The 27,404-nt window shown below is 42.9% G+C and overlaps 1 protein-coding gene and 1 long non-coding RNA gene across 3 annotated transcripts in view; both read right to left on the bottom strand.

The window, feature by feature from the left end:
• The window catches only part of MAST4 (microtubule associated serine/threonine kinase family member 4), a 611,899-nt gene that overhangs the window by 571,087 nt on the left and 13,408 nt on the right, over positions 1 to 27,404 (bottom strand). The gene's annotated exons all lie outside the window — the stretch shown is intronic.
• LOC143806302 (uncharacterized) lies at positions 13,311 to 26,008 on the bottom strand. The gene is made up of 3 exons (XR_013221431.1): positions 25,889 to 26,008; positions 14,547 to 14,617; positions 13,311 to 13,470 (listed from the first exon to the last, which is right to left on the bottom strand). It is a non-coding gene; the product is annotated as an uncharacterized LOC143806302 (long non-coding RNA).

Here is a 27,404-nt window from a genome sequence, read left to right as displayed (position 1 = left end):
AAACACAGCCTTCACATCAGCAAATGTAACCTGGGTGTAGTCTAGGTATTAGATGACATGTAGCTGCATGCTTGGAAAAACCTAAAGTGGTTTTGTATAATGTTTTATAGACCGAAAACAAATCCACAATTGCAGACTAACAAAACATGTCAGCAGTTTAGAAACGGTGATAGAAATGCATTTGTCTGGCAAACCGGTGCTTCCTCCAGTCAACTTGTCATCAGTGAAGAAACCATGAAATATATAACAAAACAAAAAAAAAAATCTAGGGAAAAATGGTGTTTGCCTACATTGTAACCTGAGGCTAAAGCCTACTTGTGTTATGCAGCAACACAATCATCCAAAAGTTCAATATCTAAACATGGTTATCTCAAGATAGACATATCACGTCAATGCCTGATTGTGTGGGTTTGACTGTTGCGTTTCCCATGATTACTAAGGGAATCATTGAAGTAAAAAAGAGTAAAAGTTGGGCCAAATTTACTAATTTTTGAAATCACATTTCAAGATTCTGTCTACAACATCTGAAAAATCCACTGACAAAAATCAGAAAACCTAGAGGGGAAAAAAAAAGCCAGAGTTTTCTGAATCATATTACTACAGAAACTGTGGCAAACAATTTATAGGGATTTTCAGAACTTCATTATTGATGATGATCTATCCACAGGATAGGTAGCTAATATAAGATGAATTTGGGTCCTAAACCCAACACCGCCAATGATCAACTGCTGCTAGGTCCGGAGGCTACCGTCTGCGCACAGAGTCGGGACACCACAGCCCTGACCACTATAGTGACCGTTCTTGTATAGTAAGAAGCAGTGATATACTTGAAGAGCCCTTGCAGGATATGTCATTAATGAGGAGAGACTCTGCGGCCCAGTGAAATCAAGCAGAGGAAAATATTGCTAGAAGATTTAAAGGGGGAGAGACTTCGTGTGCTGAACCTGATCAGGTGACCCACAGGAAGGAATTCCTTGATATAAAAAGCACTACATGTAAAACCGCAGGCAGATTTGGCACCAGGGAAGAGAGCGAAGCAGACGTGCTCCACAGACGCCACTGATACCATCGTGACAGGCCTCAGTGGGAAGTCTATGCCACCAAGGTGACCGTCATCACCTAGCAAGGTCTGGACTCCCCTCAGGAGAACTCCAAGTTCCTCCTAAGCTGGTCAGGACTAGGATCATGTGCCGGTCAAGCCTCTGAGACCAGACGTTGCCTGTCAAGAGCAGAAGACTAGTCCTCTCCACCCCAAGACTGAGACTTCCTCCAAGAAGATCCAATCGGAATCAGAGACTGGAGAGGCATACCTGCAATTGTGGATCAACAACGCGAGTGAGAAGGGCCGGCACTTCCAGCTGTAAGCTACGGTACTGGGGTCGGCTGGGATTAGGACAAGAGGTTGGGAAATGGATTGTTGGTGCGTGGGCGGCCCAACGCATGTTAATGAACTACGTCAAAAGAGAAAATTGCAGCCTAGCAGGAAAACCCAGTGACCCTCGCTAACGCCAGAGCTGCAGAGAGAACTTACGCGCTGATTCCCACGACGGGGGTGGGCCACCTTTGTGAAAAGAACATTAATGTTATATAGTGAAAGACTTTCTTTGCTATTACAAACTTATTATTTGTTTTAATGCTGACTTGTATAATTACTGACACTAATTCTTTAGTTAATTAAATCAATGTAAAGCTACTGCAGTATGTAAATAGAACTACACTGCTCAAAAAAATAAAGGGAACACTAAAATGCCACATCCTAGATATCACTGAATGAAATATTCCAGCTGTAAATCTTTATTCATTACATAGTGGAATGTGTTGAGAACAATAAAACATAAAAATGCTCAACGTAAATCGCAACTAATATCCCACGGAGGTCTAGAGTTGGAATGATGCTCAAAATCAAAGTGGAAAATGAAGTTACAGGCTGATCCAACTTCAGTGGAAATGGCTCAAGACACGGAAATGATGCTCAGTAGTGTGTGTAACCTCCACGTGCCTGTATACCTTCCCTACAACGCCTGGGCATGCTCCTGATGAGGCGGCGGATGGTCTCCTGAGGGATCTCCTCCCAGACCTGGAATAAAGCATCCGCCAACTCCTGGACAGTCTGTGGTGCAACGTGACGTTGGTGGATGGTGCGATTCTGGGGAACGGGCGGGCCAGTCCATACCTTCAATCCCGTCATCTTGCAAGAACTGCTGACAAACTCCAGCCACAAAAGGTCTGGCATAGTCCTGCAGTAGGAGGAACCCAGGGCCAACCGCACCAGCATATGGTCTCACAAGGGGTCCGAGGATCTCATCTCAGTACCTAATGGCAGTCAGGCTACCTCTGGCAAGCACATGGATGGATGTGCCGCCCTCCAAAGAAATGCCACCCCACACCATTACTGACCCACTGCCAAACCGGTCATGCTGAAGGATGTTGCAGGCAGATCGCTCTCCATGGCGTCTCCAGACTCTGTCACATCTGTCACATGTGCTCAGTGTGAACCTGCTTTCATCTGTGAAGAGCACAGGGTGCCAGTGGTGAATTTGCCAATCCTGGTGTTCTGTGGCAAATGTCAAGCGTCCTGCATGGTGTTGGGCTGTGAGCACAACCCCATCTGTGGACGTCGGGCACTCAGACCATCCTCATGGAGTCGGTTCCTAACCATTTGTGCAGACACATGCACATTTGTGGGCTGCTGGAGGTCAATTTGCAGGGGCCTGCCAGTGTTCCTCCTGTTCCTCCTTGCACAAAGGCTGAGGTAGCGGTCCTGCTGCTGGGTTGTTGCCCTCCTACGGCCCCCAACACATCTACTGGTGTACTGGCCTGTCTCCTGGTAGTGCCTCCAGCCTCTGGACACTACACTGACAGACTCAGCAAACCTTCTTGCCACAGCTTGCATTGATGTGCCATCCTGGATGAGCTGCACTACCTGAGCCACTTGTGTGGGTTGTAGAGTCCGTCTCATGCTACCACGAGTGTGAAAGCACAACCAACATTCAAAAGTGACTAAAACATCAGCCAGAAAGCATTGGTACTGAGATGTGGTCTGTGGTCCCCACCTGAAGAACCACTCCTCTATTGAGTGGGTCTTGATAATTGCCAATAATTTCCATCTGTTGTCTATTCCATTTGCACAACAGCATGTGAAATTGATTGTCAAACAGTGTTGCTTCCTAAGTGGACAGTTTGATTTCACAGAAGTTTGATTTACTTGGAGTTATAATCTTTTTAAGTGTTCCCTTTATTTTTTTGAGCAGTGTATATCAGTCCCTGACTGTTGCCACCTCGTGTCCTCTGTGCGTTGCATCCAGACACCTGCTTTATATTTGGCTACTGTACTTTGGCACCAGGCACTGTACACATCTGGCGGCTGTGGGATCTGCTAACAGCTCATTAGTGGCAATGCTGGTTGTCGGACAACCATGCCCCAACAAGCTGATACTGGATTGCCAATCTTAGAAATAGGTAATCAAAAAATGTAGTCCTAGGCAGTCCCTTTAGAGTATGGCTGGGTTCAGACAACCATATGTAAAATACAAGTGTGCTTGTCCGCATAGCAGATGGATGCAAGAATGGCCTGCATTTACAGGCACTAGTCTGGTCTGTAACACGGATCAGATTAGTTCATGTTGTAATTTTTTTCACATGGATCATTGGTCTTCATAAAAACTCACTGGTGTGCCCAGCACACTGATTACTGTACACCAGTGTTTCCCAACTCTGGTCCTCAAGAGCCACCACCAGGTCATGTTTTCAGGATTTCCTTAGTATTGCACAGGTGATTGAATGCTTGCCTGTCCAGGTGATGTAATTATCACCTGTGCAATACTAAGGAAATCCTGAAAACAAGACCTGTTGGTGGCTCTTGAGGACCGGAGTTGAGGAACACTGATGTACACAGACAGAACACAATGAAAAACTGAAAATATGGCCTAAAATAAATCAAGAACTACAATGGGTATAACTTTAACCCCAGACTGCCCACAACAACCAAAGAATGCATTGCGTAATTGACCACATCTGAATACCCACTTAAAGCACCATTCCAGCGCCCCCATGCTCCTAGTAATATACTCACCGTTTCTCGGCGCCGCTCCTATACAGTGGCACCATCTTGTGACAGTAGTTTATGACTGGTCGGAAGTCAGATATTACGTCACAAGCTCTCAATACAAGTTTTTGAGAGAGAAAATGAGACCAGAGCAAGAGTCTCAGACTTGTATCGAAAAATGACCTCCACGTAGCTCCATGAAACACTGCAACTGCTGCCAGTTAACTTTTCGCTGGAGACAGACTGGAGCGAGGGCAAAAATGCCTGAAGGCGAGTATGAGACAGGGAGCAGGGGACTTACATTTAAAGCACCACTCCAGCGGTGCAATAAAAAAAAAACTGGAGTGGTGCTTTAATCTTACGAATGTTCTATGACAGGCTGAAGCTTCACTTCAACAAAATGAATTTCCTGCTTAGTTTTGGTTGCTTGGTTTCATTTAGCAAACATCCTGCTATTAGAATTTCACTAAAGATACTTCCTAGAACATAGAAACATTTTTGACTATTCCTGCCAGCTGAATATGCCCTGCAGCAATCTGCTCTCTTCCTTGTGTTTGGATGCTAAAGCAAACAATATCATGACAGGGACTGTATGTACCACAGTACTTGGAGCAAAATGAAAATGAATATTAAACCAGTAAATAAGTAACACTCACAGCACCAGTCCTATATCTGAAAAGGTCTCTAAAACGGGAAAAAAAGAAACCACGTCTAATTCTTCTCAACTCAAGATAAGAGGAGACTCGTCCCAAATAAGAAAAATGCAACTGAAAAGTTATACAGCAACCGTCATTACATTTTAGTTAATCAATGGTACACAGGAAAATAAGCAACATTGTAATATATCTTATCAGAGAAATCTGCTTCTTTCTTTTCCTGGACTGATCATGCATTCTCAAAATTCTCAATTAATGGGAAAAATCTGTATTCCGTGTAGATTTATTTTCCCAATACTGAGATAGGAGATGACAGTTGGTGCTTTTAAAATTTTATGGAGGAGGAGGAGCTAGAGTTCCCCTGAAATGTCAGTTACAGTTCTCCATAGAATTTTACAAGCACTAGATATCAGTGGCTCCATCAGATATCACTGGCTCCAGTGATTAACATCTCATCGAGGAGTAACTCAAGAAAGGAGGCAGAAGTAATATGGTCACATAATACTGAGGTTCAAATGGACAAGAAGAAGTGAAGTGGAAGATTATGCTGTGACGTGCCAATCATTGGAGAAGTGGTAGTAGCTGTGAAGATGGGAAATGGTGGCTTCAAAAAGGACTGAAGGCAGAATAATGGGCCTCACATACGATAGATAGCTGCCGGACGAACCAACTATTGGACTGACAGCTCTCTCTCCCAACTCCTCCATATACAGGAGGGCTCGCTCTGCCGAGAGTGTACTCTGTGAAAGAGACCCTGCTAGAAATTTTTGGTGTTGGTTTATCTCACCAAGAAGAAAAATGATCTTCAGTCTGAAATGAAAGATGCCAGATCCTTATCTCTCTTAAAACTATCTGCTGGAGAGGGGGGCAGGGTGGTGGTAAGTTGTGAGACCCCCACATACATATTAGAGTGTGCTGAGCCTGCAGTTGTCGGTGGGTTTGGTTAGTCTAGTTAAATGGTATGTGGGCCTTCAGTTATTGGCACTCGCCAGATCACAGTACTGTCAGGAAACCATAAAGCAACATGATATGACGAGAGGAATCCTCAATAACTGAGTACTCCAGCCACTATCAATTATTTTCAGTGGAAAACCCCTTTAAAGTCCACCAAGTTTATCAAAGTGGCTCATACTGCTTGATAAATTTGTTGCGTTCAGACTGTCTAGTCCAAATATGTAATATCTATGAAGAACTGGGCACACAGTTTATATAGAAAAAAAAAAAGATTTGCAAACCACAGTGAAAATGTATGACGTTTCGGTCTCCATTGAGACCTTCTTCAGATACAGATGCCCTAGGAGAATATAGAACTCAATGCTGAAACTATACAAAGTAACTAGAAAGTGGGAATACCACTAAGGCCGGGGTCACACTTACAACTGCCGCACGAGTCTCTCGCCTCAATACCCGGCACTGCCGCCGGCAGTACAGACCGGAGCGCTCAGCTGCACAGAAATACATGCAGCCGCACACTCTGGTCTCGAGTGCCGGCGGCAGTGCCGGGTATTGATGCGCGAGTTTCTTGCATTGCAGTTGCAAGTGTGACCCCGGCCTTAGTGGTATTCCCACTTTCTAGTCATGTTGTATCCGGTACAGTTTCAGCATTGAGTCCTATATTCTTCTATGGCAATCTATATATCTAAAGAAGATCTAAACGGAGACTGAAGAAACGTCATATTGCGCTGGCGTCACTGTCTCAGCCTCCGGACAAACGGAACATGAAGAGGAAGCCAGAGATCAGCTCATCCCAGACTTCCTCTTCATGTTCAGTTTGTCCGAAAGTGGAGACAGTGACAACAGCGCTGATTGGGCCCTGGGCGTCACGTGTCATTCCATCACATCACATCATGGGGCCGCGAGTGCCGCCACTGCTGGAAAGGAGCTGATACGGGTGGGGAGTATAGGATTTATTATGTTATCGGGGCACAATATTTAGTGAACAACCCCTTTAATGACAGCTTTTATTTTTTTATGGATAAAATTGGAAAAACTTAAATCAAAAATTATAGGTGAAAAATGTCTTAATAATAATAATTTTATTTTTATAGCGCAAACATATTCGGCAGCACTTTACATTTTAGAGGGGACTTGTACAGACAAATACATTACAGAATAACAGTAATAACATAAAATCAACAGATTTACCAAGAGGAATGAAGGCCCTGCTCAGAAGCTTACAACCTATGAGGAAATAGGGGTACACAAAAGGTGGATGTTAACAATTGCCTGTATTGTATGGTCCGGCCATCAATGTAACAGAGGGTGTTTATGTACTGCAGCATGAATCGGTCACCAATATGTGTACGGGCACAGAGGGCTATTAAAGCATCTACAGTGTGAACAGATGATACGGGCGTCCTGGTTTTGAAGAACATTTTGTATGGGCAAAACAGGGATAGTTAGAAAAGTATATTGAGGCGATAGGCCAGTGTAAAGAAATGTGTTTTTAAAGCACTGTGGGTATTGGGAATTAATATTGTCTATTCATTCTGGTCTATAGTCAAGAATACCGGGATGATCATTATTATTTTTATTATTATTATTTATTTATATAGCACCATTGATTCCATGGTGCTGTACTTACAAATTACAGATATCACTTACAGTAAACAAACTAACAATGACAGACTAATACAGAGGGGCGAGGACCCTGCCCTTGCGGGCTTACATTCTACAGGATGGTGGGGAAGGAGACAATAGGTTGAGGGTTGCAGGAGCTCTGGTGTTGGTGAGGCGGTAGCTCCGGTAGTGGTGAGGAGGCAGCGGGGTCAGTGCAGGCTGTAGGCTTTCCTGAAGAGATGGGTTTTCAGGTTCCGTCTGAAGGATCCCAATGTGGTTGATAGTCGGATGTGTTGGGGCAAAGAATTCCAGAGGATGGGGGATATTCGGGAGAAGTCTTGGAGGCGGTTGGGTGAGGAGCGAATAAGTGTGGAGGAGAGAAGGAGGTCTTGGGAGGACCGGAGATTACGTAAGGGAAGATATCGGGAGATTAGTTCAGAGATATATGGAGGAGACAGGTTATGGATGGCTTTGTAGGTCAGTACTAGTCATTTGAACTGGATACGCTGAGGGAATGGGAGCCAGTGAAGAGATTTACAGAGGGGGGAAGCGGAGGAGTAGCGAGGAGAGAGATGAATTAGTCGGGCAGCAAAGTCAAGGATGGACTGGAGAGGTGCAAGAGTGTTAGCAGGGAGGCCACAGAAAAGGATGTTGCAGTGTCAAGGCGGGAGATGATGAGGGCATGCACAAGCATTTTAGTCATCATTTGTGTTCTGTAAAATAATTGAAATTAAGATATATTAATCTTGACAAGTCTAGAGAATTTTTACTTTTTGAAACATACATATAGAAGAAATACAAAACCACTGCAATGCCCCTTTTTTCATTTTTATACTTTACATTTTTTTTCTTTATTGGTTCACAGGCAGTGTCCTAGAATCCCTACATAACAAGGTTAACAGGGAACAGAACAGCAGGTGCCAATACCTTGCAGAACTTGTAAACTGTTGTGGACTTCAAAACTTGGAGATTCGTTGAGTCAGCATGAATGTTCAAAAACACAAAAGGAAAAGCGTTGGTGGTGAGAAAGGTACAGTAGTTATAAGGCATATGCTTGTGTACTTGGGTCAGGGACGCATTTTATGGCATTTTCAGCAATCAACTAAAATCTTGAGACTTTTGCAAAATGTTTTGCTCAGGCTCCAAGTGCACAAGTGGTGACAATGTATAACATTTCAATAGGAATCTCAAAGTACAAACAGAAAATGTTACTGATGAATTTGTTGCCTCTTGATAAGTAACTGTTTCCATACAGCCGTCCTAACTATAGACAAGCAGCGGACGCTGCGTCTTTCTCCAGGCACGTGTGCACATTCAGGTCCCCTGGCTTGTGTACCATTGGAGTGTTTCCTCTTTAGATGCCCCATACTCTTGTGAAAGTGACCATACCGAGACGTGCCTCACTAAAATCCACAGGATTCCCACGAATCCCTGACACTCCTGTATAGTTTGTAATTGATAAAGGCCAGTTGCGGCCGAAACGTTTTGCCTTGACTACATTAACAGTCCAAAAATTCATCCTTAAGTTGAGTGCCTAGTTTATTTTGTATTACTTCATGGTGTGGGATCCTACTACGGCACCTTCCTTAGTAGTGCACACGGTTCTCTATTACTAACTATAAAGAGAAGGAAAAAAAAAAAGGGTTCAAGATTTCCCCCAAAAAAAGAACTTTTGTCTGGTATTGCAATTTAGTCCGATTTCCTTTTTTAAAAGTGCAATTTTTTATTTTATTTTATTGTAGGTACACCAACTGTGAGAGACAGAATAAAAAAAAAAATCCAGGAAAATCACGTTCTATGCTTTTTACATAATTTGCATTTTATTGCATGAAATAAGTATTTGGTACAATAGAAAAACAGGACTTAATATTTGGTACAGAAGCATTTGTTTGTAATTACAGAGGTCAGGCGTTTCCTGTAGTTCTTGACAAAGTTTTCACGCGCTGCAGCAGGGATTTTGGCCCACTCCTCCATCCAGATCTTTCAGGTTTCTGGGCTTTCACTGGGCAACATTGAGTTTCAGCTATCTTCAAACATTTTCTATTGGATTCAGGTTTGGAGACTGGCTAGGCCACTCCAAGACTTTGAAACGCTTCTCACGGAGCCACTCCTTAGTTGCCCTGGCTGTGTATTTCAGGTCATTGTTGCGCTGGAAGACCCAGCCACAACCCATCTTCAATGCTATTACTGAGGGAAGGAGGTTGTTGGCCAAATTCTCACTAAACATGACCCCATCCATCCTCCCTTCAATATGCTGCAGTCGTCCTGTCCCTTATGCAGTAAATCGCCCCCAAAATGAGGTTTCTCCCACTATATTTTATGGCTGGGACGGTGTTCTTGGGTTTGTACTCATCCTTCTTTCTCCAAATATGGCGAGTGGAGTTGATACCAAAAAGTTCTATTTTGGTCTCATCTGACCACATGACCTTGTCCTCTGCCTTCTCTGGATCATCCAGATGGTCAATGGCAAACTTCAAACGGGCCTGGACATGTGTGAGAAGTGGGATCTTGTAGGACCTTAATCCATGACTGTGTAGTGTGTTGCTAACGGTAAGGTTTGAGACTGTGGTCCCAGCTCTATTTAGGTCATTGACCAGGTCCTCCCATGTAGTTCTGGGCTTTTTCCTGATGTTTCTCAGAATCATCCATACCCCACGAGGCAAAATCTTGCATGGAGCCCCAGACTGAAGAAGATTGACAGTCATCTTGTGTTTCTTCCATTTTCTAATAATTGTGCCATCAGTTGATGCCTTCTCACCAAGCCGCTTGCCTATTGTTCTGTAGCCCATCCCAGGCTTCTACAGGTCTACAATTTTGTCTCTGGTATCCTTAGACAGCTCTTTGGTCTTGGACATAGTGTAGAGGTTGGAGTTTGATTCAGTGTGTGCACAGGTGTCTTTTATACGGGTAAGTTCACACAGGTGCAATTAATGCAGAGTGCAGAGTAGGAGGGATTTTTAAGAAAAACGATCAGGTCTGCGAGAGCCAAAACTCTTGCTGGTTGGTAGGTGATCAAATACTTATTTCATGCAATAAAATGCAATTTTATTATTTACAAATCATACAATGTGATTTTCTGGTTTTTATTTGTAGATTCTGCCTCTCACAGGTGAAGTGTACCTACGATAAAAATTAATTACATACCTCTCTCGTCTTTGTTGGTGGGAAAACTTGCAAAAATCGGCAGTGTATTAATTCTTTAATTTTCCCCAATGTATGAACTGTCCACAGGAGAGTTGACCGTTTTAGGGACAATTTAAAAAAAAATAAATAAATCAATTGTCCTCTTGCACATTGTGAGCGGTTTTGAAGGCAGAGGACAAATCTAGAATGAAGTGTACAGAGCAGCAGTCTACAGATCAACAATGATTTGAGTTAAAAATGGCTCCAGTAGAGCGATGGGCTCTGAAAAACAGATTGTAACTATTCAAAATGTGAAATAGATGAGAGGATGAGAGAAAGCATTGAGAAAGGTGTGTAGTGGATGCAAGATAACATGACAATTGGAGGACACCAATGATTACACTTTGGTTGGGGTCGCTGTAATGGTGGAGAAGTAGGTATTGGGAAAAAGTGTAGCAAGGACTGAAGGTTGAAGCTTTCTCCATTGTTGTTAATTTGAAGTTTTAAACATTTGTTAGCTCTCCACAGCAGCGATATATGGGATGGGACAATGTGGGAAATGGAATACAAATCTGTGTATCCACCAGACTTCTGCACAACACAACTGATGGTCCCAACACCATTTATAAGGCAAGAAATCCCACTTATTAAACCTGACAGGGCACACCTGTGAAGTGAAAACCATTCCCGGTGACTACCTCCTGAAGCTCATCAAGAGAATGCCAAGAGTGTGCAAAGCAGTCATCAAAGTAAAAGATGGCTACTTTGAAAAACCTAGAATATAAGACATAATTTCAGTTGTTTCACACTTTTCTGTTAAGTATATAATTCCACATGTGTTAATTCATAGTTTTGATGCCTTCAGTGTGAATGTACAACTTTCATAGCCATGAAAATACAAAAAAATCTTTAAATGAGAAGGTGTCTCCAAACTTTTGGTCTGTACTGTATATTACATCAATAAATGTCCAACAGTACAGTAAACTGTGATTAACCCTTACACTATTGGTAGGAAACTTATAATGTGGTTTTCTGCTTTATCGACCACCAAATTTGAACTTAAAGGGAACCTGTCACTCCCCCCCCAGGCGTTTGTAACTAAAAGAGCCACCTTGTGCTGCACTAATGCTGCATTCTGACAAGGTGGCTCTTTTAGTTCTTGTTCCTGGCACTGCTGCAATAATAGTTTTTAAAATTTGTCCCTCATACCTCGAAATCGCCACGGGGGCAGGTCTTTCCCCCCTAATCCAGATGCCTCACAGCCGTCACTCATGGCCTCTGCGCGCCGCCTTCTCTGCCTTCATTAGCGTCCCCGGCGCTGGGGATGATAATGAAGGAAGAGGAGGCTGGCGCCCGGCGCGCAGAGGCCATGAGTGACGGCTGTGAGGCATGCGTATCGTAGCCACGAGGGGGGGGTGAAGCCACACCCCCCCCCCCCCGGGCTGAAGTACCACTCCCCCTGTCCTTGCAGATCAGGTGAAATTGGAGTTAACACTTTCACCCCATCTGCAGGGACGCGATCCCTCCATGACGCATATGCTGCGTCACAGGTCGGATTGGCACCGACTTTCATGATGCAGCATATGCGTCATAGGTCGGGAAGGGGTTAACATAGGGTACACAGGACGCATGCAGACGTAGGCGGAACTGAAGGAAGAAGCGCAGCAGTGGGTGGGGCTTCACAGAGGAAGAAGGCATTCGTCCGCAGCCCTGCCAAACGCTAGTGTGAAGCTAGCCTAAGAAATACTTGATCTCCCTTTTGAGTGTGTCATCAGTAATATTCATTGGAACACTGAGTGATGAAATCAAGATTTCTTCAGTCAGAACAAAGCGTGAAAAAACTTTTCTTGTCTGGAACTCGACATTTCAGACATACTTTTGAATGTGGTTTATTGGTAGTGTAAGAAAAAGTTATTGAAGCACGGTATATGAAATCTAGCGGGTTGCAACACCATTTATAAGCCTCTGGAACTAACACAAAAAGACTTACAACACTTCTTCAATAGACCATTGAAAACTTATCCGGGAATTCGCAAGCTCTTTAGAAATTTAAAATTCTTATCCTGTAGTAGTCAAGAAAAAAAAAAAACACCTTGTGTGGTCAAAGCAGTTTTTGCTTTTTACTTGCCTTAGATAACCATTGAGTGATAGTCTGCAGCTGTGATATGCAGGACATGTCAACAAATTATGGCAGGGAGCAGAGAAGAGATGGCATTGGAGAAATTGACTATGGTAGGAAAGTCTGTGTGTATTAAAGCAAAAGCAGCCTTTTTTTTCATTAAACTGGACAATCCATTTTCCGAACATACAGCCCGATTCAAAACTTTTACGCCAAAATTCTGGAGTAAAAAAAAGCTTTGAAAAGTCACAATTTGGGTGCTATGCAAAACTGCGACTTATGGTGTTCGATAATTTTAGACTCATTTTCCAACTTGTGTTTTCATTCCATGTGCCCCAGCTCTGCCAAAGTCGGTAGTATGAAGGCATGGTAACCTCCACTAGTCAAATTCATGACGAGCAGCAGTGTTTCTTAAGTCACAAATCTTGGTCCAGTAGTAGGATTTATAGTGAAGCACACGGAGGTGCATGCCACTTGTCATACAGTCCTGATTCATAAGAGGCCCGTGCCCCGTCTGACTCCAGAATGCCTCCTCATCAAGACTGCATGACCAACATTGATCTTGATAAAATGGGGTCGTAACCTTCTGGCATGATGTTCTGTGGACTGGGTAATTTAAAGCAAAACCTTTTGGCAGACGTGGAACCCTTCATCTCTGGCATAAAGCTAATTCAGTGATCCAGGGCGCTAACATATTGGTACCTACTGTAAGTCATGTTGGTGCTACATTGCTGCCAAAGAATTTTGACATAATTGACAGAACCATGAATATTCGGCAGATTTCACACCCACCTGTGAAACAAACCGTTCTAGCGTTGGATTACTTGGCCTGACCACAGGTTCTCCTGACCAGGTCTAACTGCCATACAGGCATATGTGAAGCATATAGTTTGGTCAGAAGACCTGTTAGTTGGGGCTTGTGTTCATATCTGAATGTGGTCTGAACATCCGCCTTCCACCACAGAATCCTAAAAGAGAATATCTGGTCATCTATCCATAATTATCTGAAGCTCAAAAAACAATTGGGTCATATAACAAAACTTACAGTCTAAAGCAGAAGAGCAAGTCCACCTCTAAATGGCTCAAGAGAAAGATAAGCTAAGGTTTGGAAAAGTTAAGCCTCATTGAGACGTTCTGCCGGGACCTATAGCAGACAGGTCAAAAGCAATTTTTCAAAGAAGAGTGGGTCAAAAGTTCTACTCAGTGTTATGAAAGACTGATCCCCCAGTAGAAAATATTTAGAATTGAGATTGCTCGGAGGACTCTCAACTCTGAATATTTTTCTATCTATTGGCTAACACGGTACAAGGATATATATTTTTCCTGATCCCCAGTAATCAGATAATTAATTTTATATTCTAGATAATTTTCTATGGTAATGTGCGTGTAAGATCATATAAATTAATAACAGGTAACAAGATTTAATGGTGCATGACTACATTTTGGCACAAAGAACACTGTGGAAATTCTGACACCAGTCCCCACCTCCTCCGGAGGCTCAGCGCAGTCTCCATACCTCCAGATTCTTAGTGCTTATTTTACTGCTGTAAATTTATACAGTGTCAGCATGCTTCTTGGAGTTTATCTGTAATTAAGTTTATAGGTGACATTTTTTCCCCGGAGCACCTTGCTTATTTGAAGTGCTACAGAGAAAGTAAGTCTGCAGAGGCACAGAAAACTTCCAATAAAACAATAGCAGCACAGCTGGATTGCACATTAACTAGAGCGCAGGGCAAAAAGTTATGTTTACGGCAACAATTTTAAACTAAACGCTTGCCATCTGTTTAGTCAGGCACCGAATCACACGGGCACTCGAGAATTGAATGTGCCGTACACAAATGCTTGACTGTGCTTTTTATCCATGCAGAACTAAAAGCATTCACTTAAAAAAGACATACGGTTTAATAACACTTTAAAGCCATTATTGCCACTAAGCCTTGGCTATACAAGTCCATTTCCAGGAGGAGGCAAATATATTAAATTATCACACTTAGGTGTGTTTTACTTTTACAGACAAGTTTATATTACTTTATGGAACACTTACAATGAGTCACCAGACGTTCTGTAGGCTTTCTTCATTTAATTAAATATGCTGTACGTTTAGCAAGTAGGACACTGGTGAATAAGCATAACAGGTAAATTAAATTAACAGTCGATAGATAGATAGATAGATAGATAGATAGATAGATAGATAGATAGATAGATAGATAGAATTTTTTTTTTCTTTGATTTTTTTGTTGAATAATAAGAGCAAGAATTTTTGAGGGCCCCGGGCGAAAGACCAATGCCAATTTTGAAAAAATAAATTAAAAAAAAATTATATATATATATATATACACACATATATATACATACATATATATATATATACACATATACACACACACACTAATTTTAGTGAGTGGAAAAAGAGACAGACCAGTAATGCTCAAATTACTCTGCCCATCACCTCCCTTGAAATGAGTCACTCTGGGACTGTGGATGGTACTTACAGTCTGGAGCTACAAGACAATAGGATGCTCGGAGAAGTCATGTAGCTTATACTGCCCATAGATAATAAATAACTGATGGCAGATCCAGGCAATTTTAGCAGGATCCATCAACAATATAATGGGTTTTAGCTGACATTAGGTGATCAAAGATGGAACAGACTGGATACTTAAGGTACCGTCACACTAGGCGATATCGCCAGCAATCCGTGACGTTGCAGCGACCTGGATGGCGATATCGCTGTATTTGACACGCAGCAGCGATCTGGATCCCGCTGTGAAATTGCTGGTCGCTGCTAGAAGGTCTGCACATTATTTGGTCGCTAGGTCGCCGTGTATCGCCGTGTTTGACAGCAAAAGCGACGATACCAGCGATATTTTACACTGGTAACCAGGGTAAACATCGGGTTACTAAGCGCAGGGCCGCGCTTAGTAACCCGATGTTTACCCTGGTTACCAGCGTAAAAGTTAAAAAAACAAACAGTACATGCTCACCTGCGCGTCCCCCAGCCTCTGCTTCCTGACACTAAAGCGCCGGCCCTAAACTGAAAGTGAAAGCAACAGCGGTGACGTCACCGCTGTGCTGTTAGGGCCGGAGCTCAGTCAGCGTCAGGATGCAGAGGCTGGGGGACGCGCAGGTGAGCATGTACTGTTTGTTTTTTTAACTTTTACGCTGGTAACCAGGGTAAACATCGGGTTACTAAGCGCGGCCCTGCGCTTAGCAACCCGATGTTTACCCTGGTTACCCGGGGACCTCGGCATCGCTGGTCGCTGGAGAGCGGTCTGTGTGACAGCTCTCCAGCGACCACACAGCGACGCTGCAGCGATCGGCATTGCTGTCGCTATCGCTGCAGCGTCGCTTAATGTGACGGTACCTTTACTAAAAACTCCCTAAATGACAATAAGCTTTTTGTAAGAAGCTTAACCCTTTCCTCCTCTAGAAATATCAAGATTACATTGTGCAAAGAGAAGTTGGGGAAGATAGTTCCTCTTTCACCAATAGCCATGGTATGACTAGTAGGAGATTAACACTACGAGATAAGAACCACCACTATAATGTTGGCCATACACCTTCCAGAGCAGTCAGCCTATCAATCGCTCCTTCAGCCGTTATCTATTCCTTCTGAACATCCTCACCACCCATTTATGCTTATTGGGTTAAGTGAATATATTCCCAATGAAGTGTCTGGCAACGTTTCTCCAAAGTATGGCAAGGATCGGGCATATTAAAAATCCAGCATACCTTACATAGTTACATAGTTATTGAGGTTGAAGGAAGACTTTAAGTCCATCTAGTTCAACCCATAAACCTGATCCTTTCCCTGACCAAAGATATCTGCCATCATAGTTTGGACTTCCCCATACAGAATAAAGGGCTGAGGTTCATTTAATGTGTATAGCCACGACAATGCAACCTTTTCATCTATAATATAACCGGAGATGTGTCCTTCTGCACAGGCGGCGGAGTCCTCACTCGCACATATCGCACTACGGCGCCAATTTATTTAATACTCTGTGTCTGCAAATTTGTAGACACACTCTTCAACAAAATGGCGCCTGAGTTTATTGCAGCGTATGAACTTGCCAGGTCCATGCGCCACAATACGCGCTGCCAGCTAAACAGAGGCCAGCAGCTGACGTCGGCATGCACGTGACTTGGTGCATGGCAGTGACGTCATGCGCCCCGGTCACTTGGACACTGAAGTTAGCTTCTGGCTTCAGTAGACGAGGACGCACTGCAGGGCAGAGGCGAGTAGGAGTGCTTATTGTTTTTTTTCTATGTATTGAACAACAGCTGAGCAGGCAAGAGGACATACACCAGGATGGTGGGAGCATACACCAGGATGGTGGGAGCATACACCAGGATGGTGGGAGCATACACGAGGATGGAGGGAGCATACACCAGGATGGTGGGAGCATACACGAGGATGGAGGGAGCATACACGAGGATGGGTATATCCCTTTATATATGCAGTCCAGTATCCCTGTTCCTATCTGTGGCTGGACTTTTCTCCCCCGCCTGTTCTCTGCACGAGTTGTTTTTTTTAAACTAAAATCTCAGACTAGGTCTTTAAAAAAAAAAAAAAAAAAAAGAATGGCGTAAAATTAAAAATGTACCAATAAAAATGCTCGTGTTAAATAGCTAGTTAAAAATATCAGGGTTGCAAACATTACAGAAGACTCTAGTAAGTCTTGTCTATAGAACGGGAGGTTAACAAAAACATAGTGTAAGGTGGCAGCTCGACAGTTCCTGGACGGGAAATACGGGTCAGTGAGGTACCATACAGGTGAAGCAGGACCCAGAGAAGCAGGCTCCAGCACATAAAGGCACAGAGTTTGGGTCTGGGTTTTAGGAACGGCCATAGAGCTGGGTGGGACTGGCCGTTCCCTTACCTCCAGTTCCAGGATTTGGAACTGGCTATATAAGGCATTTCAGCAGCCTCATTCCGGTGTCTTGGAGTAGAGGTGGAAGTATGTCTATTGGTGCAAGTCCCAATCCTATCCCAATATGTAGTAGGTGTAATATTAATATTAGGAAATACCTCCAACTAGAAATGTAGAATAGTTTTTCTGATTCACTATGTCTCTTTCCTCAGGTGCAGGCATTCCAGGACTTTGGAATCCATGGCTATGAACTAGCAACTAGCTAACCAACTGTCACTATATCAGCGGTCAGAACCATGGATACCTAAAGGTCCTGCAATGCCCTGCACATAAGGAAAGAAGCATAGTGAATCAGAAAATCTATACTACATATTGGGATAGTATCTTGGAGATGGGAATACCCCTTTAACGGTTGGGAGTAGCCAGGAGTAGGAGGGGTTAAAGTGAAGGGACAGTTTCCTGTTGAGAAGGCAGATAGGGCTTAGCTTGCAGCTAGAACAGACCTTTGGCCTGATTAGTTAGCAGAGCCGCATGAAGTAGTGCCCCTAAAGTGAACGGTGATCGAGGCTACGGATAACAAGATCCAAAGGGGAGACTAGGAAAAGTGTTAGAAGAGAGTAATTATATGGAGACTAGGTCTGGGGCAGGAAGCCTAGCAGAACGATATGAAGTTATCTGATAGTCAAGTGACAGAGCAGCCCTGAGAAGGAAATCAAGACGAAGAGAGAGAGTGCCTCGTGTGGTAGTTCCAAGGTGTCAACACGCAGAAAAGCTAAGTAACAGCCATAGTGGCACAAGTAGCTCCCATAAGGGGAAAAGAACGTGGTTGAAGAATAGGATTATGGCTTACTAGTTAGTGGTGTGGTTGTTGGAGACTAGGGAAGCTCCTGAAGTGATGTGCTGGGTGGTGGTGAAGCCAGGTTAAACGTGAAAAGCCCATGAAATTTTGGGCCAGCTATCCACTGTAAATACTCCTACCCACGTTAATTGCTCAGTAAAATATTATATATTTTGAGCGGTGGTCTCCCTCATTGACCTTGACCAGCTGGAAGAGCCGGAATCTTGCAGCCTGCAAGGCCATAGTGCCCCAAGAGTTAAAGTCCATACACCAAGCCAGGACCCCATTTTCATGTAGCGTGCAAGGACATGGAAGACGAGTACCTCGCCCATAAATACCGCCCCGCACCATGTTGCAATTTAATAAGAAACTCATTTGTTTTGGACCAAAGAACCGGATCTTTGTATGTGCACCAGCATCTACCAGAGGGATGATCCCTTAGGGTAGGTGCACACGGTCAGTAAACACTGTGGGTTGGCCGCTGTGTACTTCCGCAGCATCCAACCCGCAGCGTCCAGATGTTACAGCATTGTGGATGGGATTTCATGAAATCCCATGTCCACTATGCATCCAGAGGCACCCACAGATCACCCGCGCAGACGGACATGCGGCACGTCTTTTCCAAATCGCAGCACGTCTCCCAAAGATAAATTTCACCCGTAAAATATACTGGACGCGGTGATTCCGCACGGTTTAATGAACACATGTGGAATCACCTGCGTTCAATAGCCGGCAGCGCTTTAGACGCAGCAGACATATGCTGCCGATTCCTGAACGTGTGCACATACCCTTAAAATATGCAAAGCAGGTAAGGTGTCTATACAGATACCATACGAGAGCCATGTGTGGTCAGAAACAGTGTAATAATTTAAATGACACTAATAGATTATATATAAAAAGGTGACCTTGTATACCTAGTAGAGTTAATCAAAAAAGACACACACTGCCCTCGTCTGGCATTTAGTCCAGTCCTCCATGGAAGCTAGTCTAGGCTGGGCTTTATATTTGCAGCATGGAGTCTCCTGGGCACCCCTTGTGCTAGCCGAGCCCCACATCATCATAATGTACATTGCAGAGGCTAGCAAGTGTAAGGTTTCCTGGATGATGGCCACAGAAATGAAGGACTACCCTGATCTAGCTGCCATGGAGAACAGTATTAGATTCTGGACAAGGGCAGTGGAAATTTTTTAGATCAATTCTAATTCCCAATCTTACTCCCCTATAATTTTTCACAGAAATATTATAAATGCAATTATGGAAGCAGCAAAGTACAAGCGTTGGTTAAAAAAAAAAAAAGACCCTCAGACATGTGGCCATAATAAACCAATCATTCAAGAGACCAAATTGTACACTAGAATATCTGCAATAGAGACGATTACCGCCATGAAAGCAAGGCCATTAAGAATAGAGCTTAAAAGTGACCATGTCAGCACAGAATGACTGTGCAAACTAAGCCCGCAGCTCAGTGCTTCATGGCGTGGACAATCATTTATATACAGTGGGTGCGGAAAGTATTCAGACTCCTTTACATTTTTCACTCTTTTTCATTGCAGCCATTTGGCAAATGCAAAAAAGTTCATTTTTCTCTCATGCAATGGATAAGACAAGTGAGGTGAAGCAGAGCTATCATTATGGGAGAGGGGGATAAACAGTTGTGGCCATAAATATTGGAACAGTTCATAGATAAGGAGTGTGAATGTTTTATTGTCCTCTGATTGGGGTCTGGTCCATTGCATTATCTTTCTGCTGTGTTGTGTATAAATATGTGAATCTTCAGAATCTCTATTAGTCTTTGCCTGATGAGATGAAGAGACCCGAGTAGTCTGGAAAGCTTGCAATTTGTTACTATCTTTTCAGTTAGCCATTAAAAGGTATCAACCACTGAGGACTCTCAATTCTAAATATTTCTCGATCTACTGGCTCACACGGTACCAAGATATATATCTTTCCTGTATGTATTTGGTTTGGACAGTCATTCTGCACTAAGGCTAGGTTCACATTGCGCTAGGTGAGTCCGTCTAACGGACACGTTTTTAAGTAGTGAAAACGCAATATAACGCACATACTAACGCGCCCATAGACTTGCATTGTCTGACGCATCGTGACGCATGCCAAATTTGGCATGCGTTAGTCACATAACGTTTTTTTCTGACGGACCTTGGAACGCGGCTTGCAGCGTTTTTGGGTCCGGCCAAGCTAACGCAATACTAACGGAAGCGTTAATTCTGCCATTGATGTCTATTGCAAACGCAGCCAGACGCAAATCTTGATAAATTTCAAAAAAGAACCATACGCTTTAATAGCGTTTGAGGGATGTCCATGTGGTCATGTGACAGGAAACAGGATTTCGGCCATTACTGTCCCCAGCGCACATCCTGAGGCCTGCTGCACACCAGAGAAAAAGTGTCTTGCAAAAGATCACAGGAAATGTAAGTACATTTGTATATATATATATATATATATATATATATATATATATATATATATATATATATATATATACACACTAGATGGTGGCCCGATAATGCATTGGGTATTCTAGAATATGCATGTCCACGTAGTATATTGCCCAGCCATGTAGCATGTAGTATATTGCCCAGCTACGTAGTATATTGCCCAGTGACGTAGTATACATCACAGAGCCACGTAGTGTATTGCACAGTGAAGTAGTATACAGCACCCAGCGACGTAGTATACAGAACCCAGTCACGCAGTATATTGCACAGCGACGTTTGTCACAGTACCCTGTGTGAGCGGTGAGCAGAGGGGTGTATGCGGGCGCCGGGCAGTGAGTGCGGGGCGGCCCTTTTTTTTCTGACTGTGCGCGTCGTTGATTGGCCGCGGCAGCCATGACAGGCAGCTGCCGAGGCCAATCAGCTAATTAATACCGTGACAGAAGGACAGAAAGACGGAAGTTCCCTAGACAATTATATAGTAGATATCTCTGTATACATCATGGGAGTCTGTATTGTACGACGGATGTGTGTGTACTAAAAATGTATTGCTTTGTTGCAGATGTCGGATAGTGAGGGAAGCAGCAGCAGCAGCAGCGTGTCTGCGGTTTTTTCTTCTCAGTCGGTAGGCTTGCACTTTAAAAAACCACTAAAATTTGTGTGAAAATTCAGTGTATTAAGCTATATATATATGTATAATCATGTTTCTATTGCAAATAGGAGTCTTCGGAGCCCGAGGCTGCTAGGCCCCCCCCAAAAAAACAGGCAAAACCAACAAAGGTACATAGCAGACATTTTTAAGTTTTGCAAACATAAATTTATTGATCAAAGAAATGTAATTTTTTTTTCCATTTACATACTCAATAGGTTGTGGCACACGGAGGACACAAGAGGAAGAAGGTTCCTCGCCATCTGTCGTCTCCACAACTGCCAGTGGTAAATATAAAACTAGAAATGTATCTACAATCTATCTATTCACTTTCTATCTGCTATATCTATAAACTATCTATCCACTATCTCTCTCTCTATCTTTCGCTGTATCTATCTATGTATCTATCTATGTATCTAGCTATGTATCTAGCTATGTATCTAGCTATGTATCTATCTATCTCTGTATCTATCTATCTCTGTATCTATCTATAATTGAACCTTTCAACATTACGCTTTGTGTTTACATAGTCCAAGTCAGCAAGCCAAAAAAAAAAAAGGATTGTGGTTGATGAAGAGCCGTTGACCATTCACAATGAGACACTGATCAACCTTGTGGAAGCCAACCCCTCAATATGGGACCAAAGCGACAGCTCCCACCATGACATAGTAAAGAACCGGAAGTTGTGGGATCAAATTATCTCTCACTTCGATCCCCGATACATGGAGAAGTCGTCAACCTCAAAGAAAAAAATTGGTAAATATTGGTGATGTTAAATTGTCTACTATCTATCTCTGAACTATCAACTACCTATACACTAAACTATATCTCTATCATCTATAATTACTATCTATCAACTATCTATCTACTAGCTATATATCAACTATCTTAACTAACTATACACAATTTTTAAACTATCAAAATAAGAACTGTCTACTAATATATATATATATATATATTTTTTTTTTACCTTTTTTTAAAAATTACAGCGGATGCGGTCCATACCCGTTGGAAATCAATAAGGGACCGCTTTGTCCGTGACTACCGGAATAGTCAAAATCCACCAAGTGGATCAGGTGCCAAACGGGTGACCCCATATGTGCATTACGAGCAATTGCTCTTTCTTCAAAAAACAGTGTCTCAGCGCTCGTAAGTACAAATTAGTCTGCGTGCGAGACAAAATTGTTTAAAAATTAAAGCTAAATATATATATTTTTTTGGTTCCAGCACGATATGCAGTACCGCCGCGCCTAGACAGGCAGAAGAACTGGAGCCATCTCCACTGGAACCAAGTCAGCAGACGGGCACTGAAGACGTCTCTGTCATCAGCGAGCCACGATCTAGGGAGAGAAGCACTGTGGCTTCAGGTGTGAGTGCCCGGTTGCAATCAGTGCGTGGACGCAAGCGAGCTTCACAAAAAGATGAAGCTGATGCCATTATTGTCGATGGACTTCAGCGGGTTGAGGACATGTGTCGGAGTGAACTGAAAGACCTGAGGCGGGAAATTACCGACTTACAATCTCGCGAGTCTGTATATTCTGCAAATGAGTGGAAGCTACTTTTTTTGTCCTATGTTCCCGTAGCACAAAATATCCCGGCACACAGAAACCTTTTGTTTCGGCAAAGACTGAATGACCTTCTTGAGGAATTTGTGGGACCCCAGGAGCCAGCTCCATCGAGAACCAGAAGCATAGACATGCCGGCCTACAACCCTCAATATAGAGCCCGGTGTGAAACGAGCATGGAACATCAGAGACAAAGTAGCAGTCCATCATACACCTGGGCAGACAATACGCCCGCGCAATACCAGAGTCTGTAGTACAGCTCAGTGTCCCCAGCCAGGTGCAAACTGTGTTTCACGTTCTTTGGTTTATTGTTTTTTTACCACCCAATTTCGTGTGTGTTTTTTTACATCCCTATGGGATATCATATGTAACAAGTTCACAACTGTTCTTTCATAAAAATTTGGAAACTTAAGTAAACTGTTTAAAATCTGATTCTTGTATGACTGTGAACACAACATAACAGTAATGTAACATTTTACAAGACATATTTTACAAGACATATGGGAAATAAAAAAACCCCAAAAAACAAAAAACACATCAGGACACAGCTTCAGACTTGAAATAAATTTTACACGTGTCTGTCTTGCCATGGAACATGCCCCTCATGTATGAAGTACTGTGCAAATTGGTCACGGATCCTCATTATTTGTGCTGCAGACCGAACAGCAGTAGATTCAATGCTCATGAGGTTCGACTCACATTCATCGGGGTCAACCACCTGGGGTTCATGTCTGGCCACAAAATTATGCAGACAGATGCATGCCTTCACAACACGGTCCACATTTTCTGGTTGCAGTTGCATGCACGTTAGTAGAATTCGCCATTTTAATGTCAAAATCCCAAAGGCGCACTCCACATAACGTCTTGCCCGGCTCAAGCGATAATTAAAAATGCGCTTGGTGGAGTTCAGACTGCGGCTTGAGTACGGTTTGAGGAGATTTTGCCCAAGTTGGAATGCCTCATCACCAACTAAAACAAAGGGCAAACTTGGGTCTTCGGTCCCCGGTAGAGGTCGTGATGAGGGCAAGTTAAAATTGTTGCTATACAAACATCTCCCCATGTTGGAGTCTCTGAAGACTCTTGAATCGTTAGTACGGCCATACGCACCAATATCCACAGCTACAAACCGGTATCTTGCATCCGCAATAGCCATCAAGATTATCGAGAAGTATTTTTTATAATTATAGTACAGGGACCCACTATGCGCTGGTTTCTGAATCCGTATGTGCTTGCCGTCCACGGCACCAATACAATTGGGGAAATTAGCCACATCCTCGAACTGTTGGGAAATCGCTAGCCACATTTCTGATGTTGGGGTTGGTAGCACAAGTGGTTGCAAGTTGTTCCAAATGGCATCACAAGTTTCCCGAACCAGTTGGCAAATTGTTGACTTCCCCAGTCTAAATTGGTAATGCAGTGACGCAAAAGATTCTCCGGTAGCCAGATATCTGTCGGCATTGAAAAAGAAAAAAAAAAAAAATGTTTAGGATTTTTAAGGACAACTAAAAGGCTACATAAATAGAATATACAATTGCTAAATGACCATTATGCCCCACGATACCTAGATCTAGTCTTTGTCAATAGAATGAGAAAAAATTTCATAATTACCTCACAGTCACTACTAATCGTTCCTCCGCACAGATGCTTTCACGGAAAGTGCTGCGCTGATGATGTATCTCATCCTTCACAAGTGAAAGCAGAACATCAAAGGTCTCAATGGACATCCGTAGATAGCGTTGGAATTTTGAAGGGTGATCCCGAAGCTGAAGATACAGGGTGTGAAAGGCACCATAAGTACTCCGCAAGAAATTCACTTCGTGGATCCAATATCTCCTTTGCGAAGTACGCTTTCTCTGGCGAAGTCGCAACCGCATCAAGCGAAATCGAACCAGCTCAGACACAAACATCTTGCTAGCAGAAGTTCACTCAATGCTTTCAAAATGGAGAATGAGTCTGCACCTACACCCCGACGAGGACAAAAGGAGAAAAAAAACAAAAAACTTTATTGACAGTGACAAACGCAGACAAACGGATACATCGCGAACGGACATCAAAATGAGAAAAACGCTGTCAAAAGCGTTAACGCAAGCGTTAACGTGAAGCCGATTTTTCAACAAATTTGATCCTTTTCTGTACATGCGTTTAACGGATCCGTTTAATGCCATGTACTTGACGCAATGTGAACCTAGCCTAACAGACTCCCTTTAACGTGTAAGCAATTTTGTCAAAAAAATATAGCAAGGGATGATTGGTTCCTCCTAACAAATGACACATCAACTTTTACAGGGGAAACATCAATAAGAATTTACTACAAAAAGGTAGAACTTGGGGTTTGTTCAGATGACCGTACTCTTTCACGCGAATTAAAGTTGGGTAACACGCTGACTACCATTAGGACTGTTCAGATGACAACTTTTTACAGGGTCCGAGTGTTCGTATGGACCAAAATATTGATGAATGCACAATTCTCTTCCGTATTTTCAATGAGACTCACCCATTTCAGTCAATGGGTGCGAAGAGAGAAAAAAAAGATTCTCATAGTAAACTAAAATGTATTTGACTATTTACATTTTAAATTATGCATATAATTACAGATAGCATACAAATGTAAAAAACGGACATATTGATGGCACAAGGCTGAAACTCTGCCAATTTCTCCATACACATCTCGTCCTATACTCCATAAGGCAGGTTTCCCACATCCATGTTTGAACGGTTGGAGTACAGAAAAATGCCTGGACTGGCCACGGGGTCTCCGGACTGGCCGCGGGGTCTCCGAAGCGGCCGCGGGGTCTCCGGACCGGCCACTCCTTATCAGGAGGCCTACAGTCAGTCCATACTGGGACAAATTTGTGAAGCCGGCCTAAGGCATACACACGGCCCTCCACATGAACACCAGTAGTAGTACGGCACATGTTGGGGCTCAGGAGCTTCAGCTATACCTTAATTAAAAGATCCCTTTTTTCATAAAAAAAAAATAATAATTCAGTAGAAAAATAAATGTTACCTTAATTTCTTTTTGCACCAGACTTAAAAAGAAGATCACTGTTACAAGTCACGGTGGCCCACGCTCCTGAACGGGAAGATGTTGTACGATAGAATACACAAAAGAGAGCTGTATTTCCTTTTGATGACGATTATGGCTGCACATCCTCTTCTCGTATGCAGACACCATTTCATCTGGCACTCGAGATTTAGCTCCCACTATACATTTAACTCATGTTAGATCAAACAATTCAGGATTTCAAACGGCTCCTATAGTGCCAATTCAGCAACCTCGCCGAGAAAACTCATAAATATCAGCTTTCTGACTTCCGTAACAGGAGCCCAAGGGAGGACGGTCTGGCTGCTTCTAATTGCTGGTTTTCCAGCACAAGATCACATTTTTTAATATAGAGAGATACAGTTATACAGCTCCCATTCAAGGCGAACAAAAGCATTTCTTACTGACAGCTATAGTCAGGTCTATCATGGATAATTATTTTAAAAAAAAGTCATCCGCTGTACAGGCAGGTGTGCCGTCAATATCCCCATGCTCCGTGCCATGTAAAAGCCAACAACTGTTGAGAATACACACACATATATATATAACGCCGAAATACTGCAATATTCAGAAAAGAAAAACCTACGCCCCACTTATATAAGTGCACACTCATCCTAGCAGATCATAAAAAAGTCTAGTTACCGCAACAATATATAAAATGCAATTACTAGTGCATTGCTAAAAGAAAAAAAAAATCTATATGAAACATCTGTTGTATCCAATTTTTGGACTGATCCCATGATCATATAAAAAGTTTACTTCCTCTCAAAAACAAGTGGAAGAACAGCTGCATTTATCCTTAATAATGCTGAAAATAATGTATTCCCCTGATTCACAAGAATGATTTACAAGGCGATAATACCGATTCCAGCTAGAGGAAGCAGGAACACGTTCGCACCGAGGGGATCAAAACGTAGTTTTCAACATCAAAATTCAAGGAACATGTAGTTATAGATTAATAAACATGCGCATCCGCATTCAGACTAGTATTAAACGGGTTGTCTAGGAATTTGATATTCATGGTTTTTCCAGGATAAGACATCAATATCAGGATCAGTGGGGGGTCCGACAACTGGCAAACCACCAATCAGTTGTTTTAAAGGGGGGGGGGGACTTCAATTTGAGAATGGCCATTACACAGTGTACAGCGCTGTGTAGTTTCACTGGACCGCCAAACCCGCCAGAAAAAAAATGCCCATCCACCCATAAAACAAACAACGTTGCACATAAATGTTGTAACTGTGCTTTCCCGAAGAGTCTTTGCCTGGGAAAACTCAGCGGGTGCTTTAACATGATTTTCAAAGCCTTAAGAGGTTTTTCATAGAATGTTAGAGTTGGAAGGGACCTCAAGAGTCATTGTGTCCAACCCCCCGCTCAATGCAGGAGTCACTAAACCTTCTCAGGCAAATGTCTGTCCAGCCTCTGTCTGAAGACTTCCATTGAAGGAGAACTCACCACCTCTCATGTCAGCACGTCCCAC

The sequence above is a fragment of the Ranitomeya variabilis genome, chromosome 1 (assembly GCF_051348905.1).
Source record: "Ranitomeya variabilis isolate aRanVar5 chromosome 1, aRanVar5.hap1, whole genome shotgun sequence".
Lineage (NCBI taxonomy): Eukaryota > Metazoa > Chordata > Amphibia > Anura > Dendrobatidae > Ranitomeya > Ranitomeya variabilis.
Note: the sequence above shows the minus strand (reverse complement) of the source record. Positions and strands in the feature narration are given on the sequence as shown.